Source organism: Fukomys damarensis, unplaced genomic scaffold (assembly GCF_012274545.1).
Source record: "Fukomys damarensis isolate Sample0158 unplaced genomic scaffold, DMR_v1.0_HiC HiC_scaffold_37, whole genome shotgun sequence".
Taxonomy (NCBI): Eukaryota; Metazoa; Chordata; class Mammalia; order Rodentia; family Bathyergidae; genus Fukomys; species Fukomys damarensis.
In genome coordinates this window covers 15,943,015-15,952,244 of record NW_022900949.1, presented here as the reverse complement: position 1 = coordinate 15,952,244, position 9,230 = coordinate 15,943,015, and positions in this window count along the sequence as shown.

Genomic DNA, 9,230 nt, shown 5'->3' with positions numbered 1-9,230 from the left:
CATTCAATAAAGCCCTATTACTGATGTTCATCATGCTGCTGTACTTCACCATCTGAGTCACCTTCTGCCCTGTGTACTGATAGTGAACACTTCAATACAAAATAAAAACCTACAACAACAATAACAACAAAACAAAACAAAAACCCTACAAAATGTCACAATGTAAAATAACTTCTGATGTTTTCTTTGTTTAGTTCATAATCAACAGGCACCAGAGGCATTTAGTCTTGCTTAAAAGTTTTGTAAACCAGACACATCCTCTTCCCCTGGATAGAATAGATAACTAGATGAATTTTAAAGGTAACCTCCCTTAATAAAGAAGTGCTACACCTGGGTTGAAATTCAGCTGTCTTGCCACTATATTTTGAATATATGAACTGTGAAATGTGAACTGTGAAAATAAAATATAACCACCTGAATGAGATCAAGTCTGTAAAACCGAGTGTAGCCCAGTACTGGATTGATCTGGGCACTGCTTCAAGTGGGATCAAACTTTATTAACCAATAAATCTTTTTTATTTTACTTGCATTCTGCAACGTCTCTGTGTGACACTTACTGGTTCTTCCTGTAACAGTATCACAGCACCAAGTGGAGGGTTATGGTGGCCATGGAGGTATTTTCCATCTTGGCCTCCAGTACAGGATTCCTAGGCTGTATCTTTGCCCCTATATGGGTGCTGTATTAGTTTTTTTAAGCCAGATAGAAATTTTCTTCAGGCTTCAGAGATAAGTCATATTCTGTGAAAAAGAAGCCCTTCTAAGCTCAAAAATATTTTATTCCTAAAAGGTCTGAGACAACTTTTCACCAATTCTGCAGTTAGTTTTTAGATTGCAACATGGTATTTAATTCAATAAACAACTGGTTTCTGTACTAGTCTTTAAAGCCACTATCACCTGTAACAATCACATTTTAATTGGAATTTTAATCTGACTTCGTATTTATTTATTTCCTCATTGAGTTTATTGGTACATTCTAGGTATATAGCACAGCTACATTCATCACTGGGACCCTGTACTCCCAAATGACTGGTCCTGGCTCTCATTTTTTACCCCTTATCACTGTCCTCCCTTCAGCCCCGCCTCCCCTCGCATTTACAAACATTTTATTTCCATTTTTTTATTTTCTCCTATTTTTTCTAACCCTTATTAACTTTCCCCTACCCTTCCCACTTTCCCTGCACCTTTAGCCCTTTTATTCCTATGTCTCATTGTCAGTTATCTCATTAGGGTCTGAGGTATTATTATAGTTTGTTCACATAAGAGAAGCTATTCAGTATTTACACATGTGTGAGTTATTTACTTCACTTAGGAGTATATCCTCAATATGTATCAATTTTCCTATGAATGAAGCTAATTTCTCATTCTTTATGGCTGAGTAATATTCCATTTTATAGAAAAAACCACATCTTTATCCAATCTCCAACTGATGGGCAAATGGGCCGTTTCCAAGTTTTAGCTATTACAAACTGTGCTGCTATAAAGATGGGTGCACAAATATCATTGTGATATGATTCTTTTAATTCTTTTTGAAAAATACTCAGCAGAGGGATGGCTGGGTCAAATGGAACCTCTAAATTTAGTTCTTTGCGGTATCTCCATATTGATTTCCACAGTGGTTGCACCAGTCTGAAATCCCACCAACAGTGGAGAAGGGTTCCTTTCTCCCCACAACCCCACCAACATTTGTTTTTGGTTGATTTCTTGATAGCAGCCGTTTCTGACTTTTTAAATCTAATTTTATCTCCAACCAAACCTATTACTTGTACCAAAGTATAGCTATATCACTCACCTTTTCATTGTGTTCCCCCTGACTTTCTTAATTTTTTTTATTAATATGTTGTGAGGAGATCTCCCTCTGCCTCCGACTGGGCTGTGCCTTTACCTGTGGGCCCATTCATTATTCTGGACCCAGCACAAGGAGGGTAGCTGCATGGGTGCCACTGAGCACGGCACCCCCTTCCCCCACTACTCTCAGATCTCCTGATTGTGCCAGTACTTGGACGCACTCCGCAGAGGCGTGGTTGGATATAAAGGGTAGTGATTGATCCTATTCTGTTCCTCATTGTATCAATTGGGATAAAGGATAGAGATTGATTTGATGAGTTGCTGTCTTAACTATGAAAATGAGAATTCTAGAAGTCATTAGAGAATCGATGCAACAATATCAGGAAGATTTAGTGACCCAGAGATTGAATCAAGTGCAACCCAACAGCAAAAATAAAGATGAGAAAACACTTAAGCAAGCCAAAAAGACAGACTTCCAGTTCACCAATGGAAAACCCTAGGGTAAAGGAGGATGAAAAGTCTGATAGTGAACCTCCAGCAAACTCAGAACTCACAGCACAGGAAGTAACAAAACTGATAAATCAAGCTCTAGAAAAATTCAAAACAGAAAAAATTTTTCAGATAACCATAAAGATGGTGAGCAAAATGAAAGACATGATTAGGGACTCTAGAACAGAAACTGACAAAAACATAGATGAGCTCAGGAACATAATAGAAACCATGAAGGCCCAGAATAAGAAAGAAATGGAAACAATGAATACCCAACATAGGAAAGAAATGGAAACGATTAAACAGATTCAGACATCCAGGAGATTAGAAACTCTATTGAAAGCATATGCAACAGAATAAAAGATTGCAAAGATAGAATCTCAGATATAGAAGATAGGATTGCAGGAAATGACAGTGAATATAGAGGTCTCTTTAAAACAGTAAGGGGTCATGAAAACTCCAACCAACAACTCCTAGATTAGGCAAAGAAGAATAACATAAGACTGATAGGAACCCATGAAGTAGCAAGAGAAAATGCAAATGACTTTAAAAAGCTGTTCAAAAAATTAATAACAGAAAACTTCCCAAACAGAGGGGAAGAATTTGACACACAGATAAGTGAGGCATATAGGACTCCAACTAGCCATGAAAAAAAATCTACACCTAGACATATAATAATCAAGATCCCACAAACTCAACAGAAGAACAAAATACTACAAGAAGTAAGAGAAAAGAAACAAATCACATGCAAAGGAAAGCCCATAAGAATCACAGCAGAATTTCGACACAAACCCTCAGATCAAGGAGAGCCTGGAGTGAGGTATTTCAAGTCCCAAAAGAAAACAACGTCCAACCAAGACTTATGTATCCTGCAAAACTCTCTTTCAAAATGGATGGGAAAATAAGGCACTTCCACGACAAAGAACACTTGAGAAACTTCATGACTACTAAACCAGCACTACAAGGAATTTTAAATTTAAAAAGTCAATGAAAATCACAATGCCATGAGACCAACAGAGCAAATCAAATAGCCAAGGCATAATACTAAAAGGAGAGGGCAAAAAATTAAGAAGAGTCAACAAAAGAACAATAACATGAAAATAAGTCAGTACATATCAATTATAACTATCAATGTCAATGGCCTCAATTCACCAATCAGGAGAAATAGATTGACAGAATGGATTAAGAAGCAAAATCCAACAATATGTTGTAAACAAGAAACACACCTAGTGCAAAAAGAAGCCCATAGAGGTAGCAATCTTATCCACAGACAAACCAACTTTCAAACCAAAACTGATTAAGAGAGACAAAGAAGGCCACTACATCCTTCTAAAGGGAACAATTCAAGAGGAAGGAATGCCAGACATAAACATGTATGCACCAATATAAATGCCCCAACTATATAAAACAAATATGAAATAATATGCAAAACCAAATAAGCACTAATACAATTGTAGTGGGGATCTAAATTCCCCATGATGACAAATAGAAAGATCATCTAGGCAAAAAAATCAACAATGAAATACTAGAACTGAACCAAGCTTTTAAATGCATGGACTTATTAGACGTCTATAGAGTGTTCCACCCCACAAAACCAGAATATACATTGTTTTCAGCTGCACATGGGTCATTGTTCAAGTTAGATCACATAGTAGCTCACAGAACAGGTTTGAATAAATACAAAAGAATTGAAGTTATTCCCTGTATATTATCAGATCACAGTGCAATAAAGCTGGAGATCAATAGCATAAGAAACTGTAGGAACTTTAGAAACACATGGAAATTGAACAACACTCTCCTGAACAATCAATGGATCAGAGAGGAAATTAAAGAAGAAATCAGGCAGTTTTTACAAATAAACGAAAATGTCAATACAACATACAGGAATCTATGGGACACAATGAAAGCAGTTCTACATGGAAAATTCATAGCACTGAATTCCCATATTAGGTAAACACAGAAAGATCAAATAAACAAGCTAATGATGCAAGAGTAATACTAATACTACTACTAATAATAATAACCAAAACTCAAACAAGAGAGGATATTATAAAGATTAGAGCAGAAATCAATGCAATGGAAACTAAAAAAATGAGACAAAAAATAAATGAATGGAAGAATTGGTTTTTTGAAAGAATAAATAAAATTGATAAACCCTTAGCTAACCTTAATCAAAAAAAGGAAAGACAAGGCTCATATCCATGCAATCAGGAGTTAAAAAGGAGAAGTCACAACAGATCCCACAGAAATCCAGAGGATAATTAATTTCTACTTTGAGAATCTGTACTCTAATAAAATGGAAAACACAGAAGAAATAGTCAGATTTCTAGATACTTATGAATTACCAAAGTTGAACAAAGAAGATAAAAACAATTTAAACACCCCAATTACAGTCAGTGAATTTGAAAATGTAATTAAAAACTTACCGAAAAAGAAAAGCTCAGGCCCTGATGGATTCACTGCTGAATTTTACAAAACATTTAGTGAAGAACTACTGTCATTACTCCTCAGACATTTCATTGAAATTAAAAGGGAAGCAATAGTTCCAAATTCATTCCTGGAAGCAAGCATCACTTTGATTCCCAAACCAGGGAAAGATGTAACTGAAAAAGAGAACTACAGGCTAATCTCCTTAGTGAATATAGATGCAAAAGTCCTCAATAAAATACTATCAAAAAGAATACAGAGGATCATCAAGAAGATTACACTTCCTGACCAAGTCGGACTTATTCCAGGGATGCAAGGATGGTTTAACGTACATAAATCAATAAATGCAATACACTATATTAACAAAGTCAAGGAGAAAAAACCACATGATTCTCTCGATAGATGCAGAAAAAGCATTTGACAAAATTTAACAGCCATTCATGATAAAAACCCTGCAAAAAATTGGAACAGACAGTCTATATCTCAAGTTAATGAAGATTATCTATGAAAAACCAACATCCAACATCATATTAAATGGCCAAAATCTGAAAACCTTCACGTTAAAATCAGGAACAAGACAAGGATTCACACTCTCACCACTCCACTTCGATATAGTTTTATAAACATTAGCCATTGCAACTATACAAGAGAAAGAAATTAAAGCAATAAAATAGGAAAGGAAGAAGTTAAACTGTCATTATTTTCTGATGATATGATACTCTACATTGAAGAACGAAAAAACTCCACCAAAAGACTTCTTGACTTAATTGACACTTTAAGCAGAGTAGCTGAATACAAGGTCAACATCCAAAAATCAATAGCCTTCTTGTACACAAATAACAGATTTACTGAACAAAAAATTAGGGAAACAATTCCTTTCACAATAGCACCCAAAAATATGAGGTATCTGGAAATCAGTCTAACAAAAGAAGCAAAAGACCTCTACACTGAAAACTATAGCACTCTGTAAAAAGAGATCGAAGAGGATATAAGAAAATGGAAAGATATCCCCTGCTTCTGGGTAAGAAGAATCAACGTAGTGAAAATGGTCATCTTACCAAAACTGCTATATAGATTCAATGCAATGCCAATTGAAATTCCAACACTGTATTTCACAGAACTAGAAAAAATAATCCAAAAAGTCATTTGGAACCAGAAGAAGCCTTGAATAGCAAAAGCCATCCTAGGCAACAGAGACATGGCAGTGGGTATAACAATTCTCAATCTGAAACAATACTGCAAAAGTCACTGTGATAAAAACAGCATGGTACTGGCAAAAAAACAGACCTGAGGATCAGTGGAATAGACTGAAAGATACCAAAACAACTCCAGATGTACTCAGCTACCTCATTTTGGACAAAGGAGCTGACAATCCCCACTGGAGGAAATATAGCCTCTTTAATAAATGGTGTTGGAAAAACTGGAACTCTACCTGCCAAAGATTAAAACTAGTCCCTTACCTTTCACCATGCTCTAAATTAAAATCTAAGTGGATTAAAGATCTAAATATTAAAACAGAAATACTAAACTTCCTGGAAGATAAATTAGGCAGAACTCTTGAAGACATTGGCATAGGAAAAGACTTTATGAACAAATCCTCAGCAGCACGGAAACTAGCAGAAAGAATCAAAAACTAGGATCTCATCTTATTGAAAAGCTTCTGCACTGCAAAAGAAACCATCAACAGAACCAAGTGACAAGCTACAATGTGGGAAAAATTTTTACCAGCTGCTCCTCAGATAAATCACTATTATCTAGAATATATAAAGAACTCAAAACAATCAGCCCACCAAATATAAAGACCCAATTCAAAAATGGGCATCTGAAATGTACAGATATTTCTCAGACAAAGAAGTAAAAGCAGCAAGTAAATATATGAAAAAAATGTTCCACTTCACTGGTCGTTAGAGAGATACAGATGAAAACAACACTGAGATTTCACCTCACCCCACAAAGAATGGCTGCTATCAAGAAATCACACAATAACAAATGTTGGTGGGGTTGTGAGGAGAAAGGGACCCTTCTCCACTGTTGGTGGGAGTGCAGACTGGTGCAACCACTATGGAAATCAATATGGAGATACCTGAAAGAGCTATGTCTAGAGGTTCCATTTGACGCAGCCATCCCTCTGCTTGGTATCTTTCCAAAAGATTTAAAAGAATCATACCACAGAGATATATGTGCACCAATGTTTATAGTGGTACAGTTTGTAATAGCTAAAACTTGGAAACAGACCATGTGCCCATCTGTTGGAAAGTGGATAAAGAAGATGTGGTTTTTCTATGAAATGAAATACTACTCAGCCATAAGGAATGAGAATTAGAGTTATTCATAGGAAAATGGATACATATTGAGGATATACTCTTAAGTGAAATAAATGTCACACGTGTAAATACTGAATAATCTCTCTGGTGTGAAAAACCATAATATTATGTAAGATCCTAATGTGATAATTAAGAATGTGAAATAGGAAGAAAAGGGCTAAAGATGTAGGGAAAGTGGGAGGGGTAGGGCAAAGGAAACAACGTAAAAGGAAAAATATGAGAAAATGAAAAAATGGAAATAAAGAGTTTTTAAATGGTGAGGGGAGAAAGGGGTGAAGGCAGGGACAAGGGGAAAAATGAGAACCAAGAACTGTCATGTGAAGGTGCAGGATCCCTTCATGAATGTAACTGTATTGTGGACCTAGATTGTACCAATAAACTCAATAAAAAGAAAAAAAATATGTTTTGAGGACCAAGCCTCCATAGGGAGACACCTAGAAAGAATACATTTAGTCCATATAGTTTTTCATGAGTAAAATAATTCTCAATAAAAAACAACAAATGGGGAGCCAATCATCAGCACAGAACATGAGTGTTGGAGCTGCAGTTCCAGAACTCAAGAGCTGTTTGTCTCTTTATTCCTTCAGCATACACAGCAATTACAGCTCCTAAAAGGTAACTGTTCTTTTATTCACAATAGTTATAGTCTTAGCAGCTTACCAAGGGTCGGTGAGACTAAACACCTGCTGAATGATCTTGTCCATGCTCCACATGCGTGGTTGGCTAAGTTAAGTTATTCTTAGATGGTTGTGACCCTTTAAGTGCATGTCCCTCAGAGTGGAATTGTAACATTAATGTCCTTAGATGTCCTCAGGCACTCGGCCTTGTAGTATAATCAGAAGTGTTTCTCCCATATTTTAATATATTAACTTTAACTTTTTAATATATTAACTTTTAATATATTAACTATAATATATTAATGTCAGTAGAGGATTGTTCCTGAATTTCTCAATATATTTCATGGTCTTTTCCTCCTGAATACTACACTTTATTGTGCTGTTATTAATATGTTATGATAAATTTTTGTATAATTACTTTCTAATGCTTTCCTTTCAATATTTTCACAGCTATTTTTTCAGAAATTCTCTGCAATGTAGCTTTTAGAATTATAGGATTAGATGGTCATATGCTGTAATAACTACTATTAAATTTAAAATGTAAATTTTATATTAATTGAGGAGAGAACTAGTAATTTGCTATAATGGGTTTTATTATCAATGGTTGGATAAAATTTTCCTTTTTTCTTGTTTTATCATCCTTTGCTGATGAATAACATATATGCAATATTTTTTTCTTTTTATATTTCTTATTTTTAAAGATTTATTAATCATTTGAAAAGATATTTTCATTTACTATATTTTATAAAATGTATTTATGTGTTATCAATAAATTATTACTTCATGTATCAAACTTGATCTAATCCTTTCATTGCTATATTTTTACTTTTCAAGTATGTAAAATTCTTTTATTTTTCTATTATGGATCAAACTCAGGACCTTGGGCTTGCAAGGCAGGTGGCAAAACCACTGAGCTAAATCCTTAGCCCTATAGATGCTTAATTAATATGATCTTGTAGTTGTAGCTTTATCTTTTCTCTTTCATTGCTTACAATTTCCCTTCAACTTTTCCTTGCATTGCAAATAACATACTTGATTTTGGCTTGTTTCCATTACTTTTATTTTTAGCGATAAGGCAATGATTTTTGTTTTGTTTTATTTTTTACTATCAAGCATGTGTATATTATACTTCTTTTTTTTGAGACAAAGACTAACTATGTAGCTCTGGCTAGCCACAGATTTATGACAATCTTCCTACCTCCACCTCCTGAGTGCTGGGATTAGAGGCATGTAGCAACATGCCTGATGTGCATATTTCTTTTTGATGGAGTAATAAATTAAAACATGTTCAAGGGATGGGGATTTTGCTCAGTGGTTCTCCTGCCTTCCTCATAAGCACAAGGTCTGAGTTCGATCCCCAGTACAAAATAAATAAACAAATAAATAAAACATGTGCATATATTTTTAAGTTGTTCAGATTTTTAATCGTGATGTTCAACACATTTCTTAGTTTGTATTATTTTTAGGAATTACTTTCTATAGAAAATTTCTTAATAATAATAATATGGAATATTTATTGAGTAAAATTTTAGATTCTCATGGTGTGCTGTATATGAGACTGCTTAGAATATATATATATATATATATA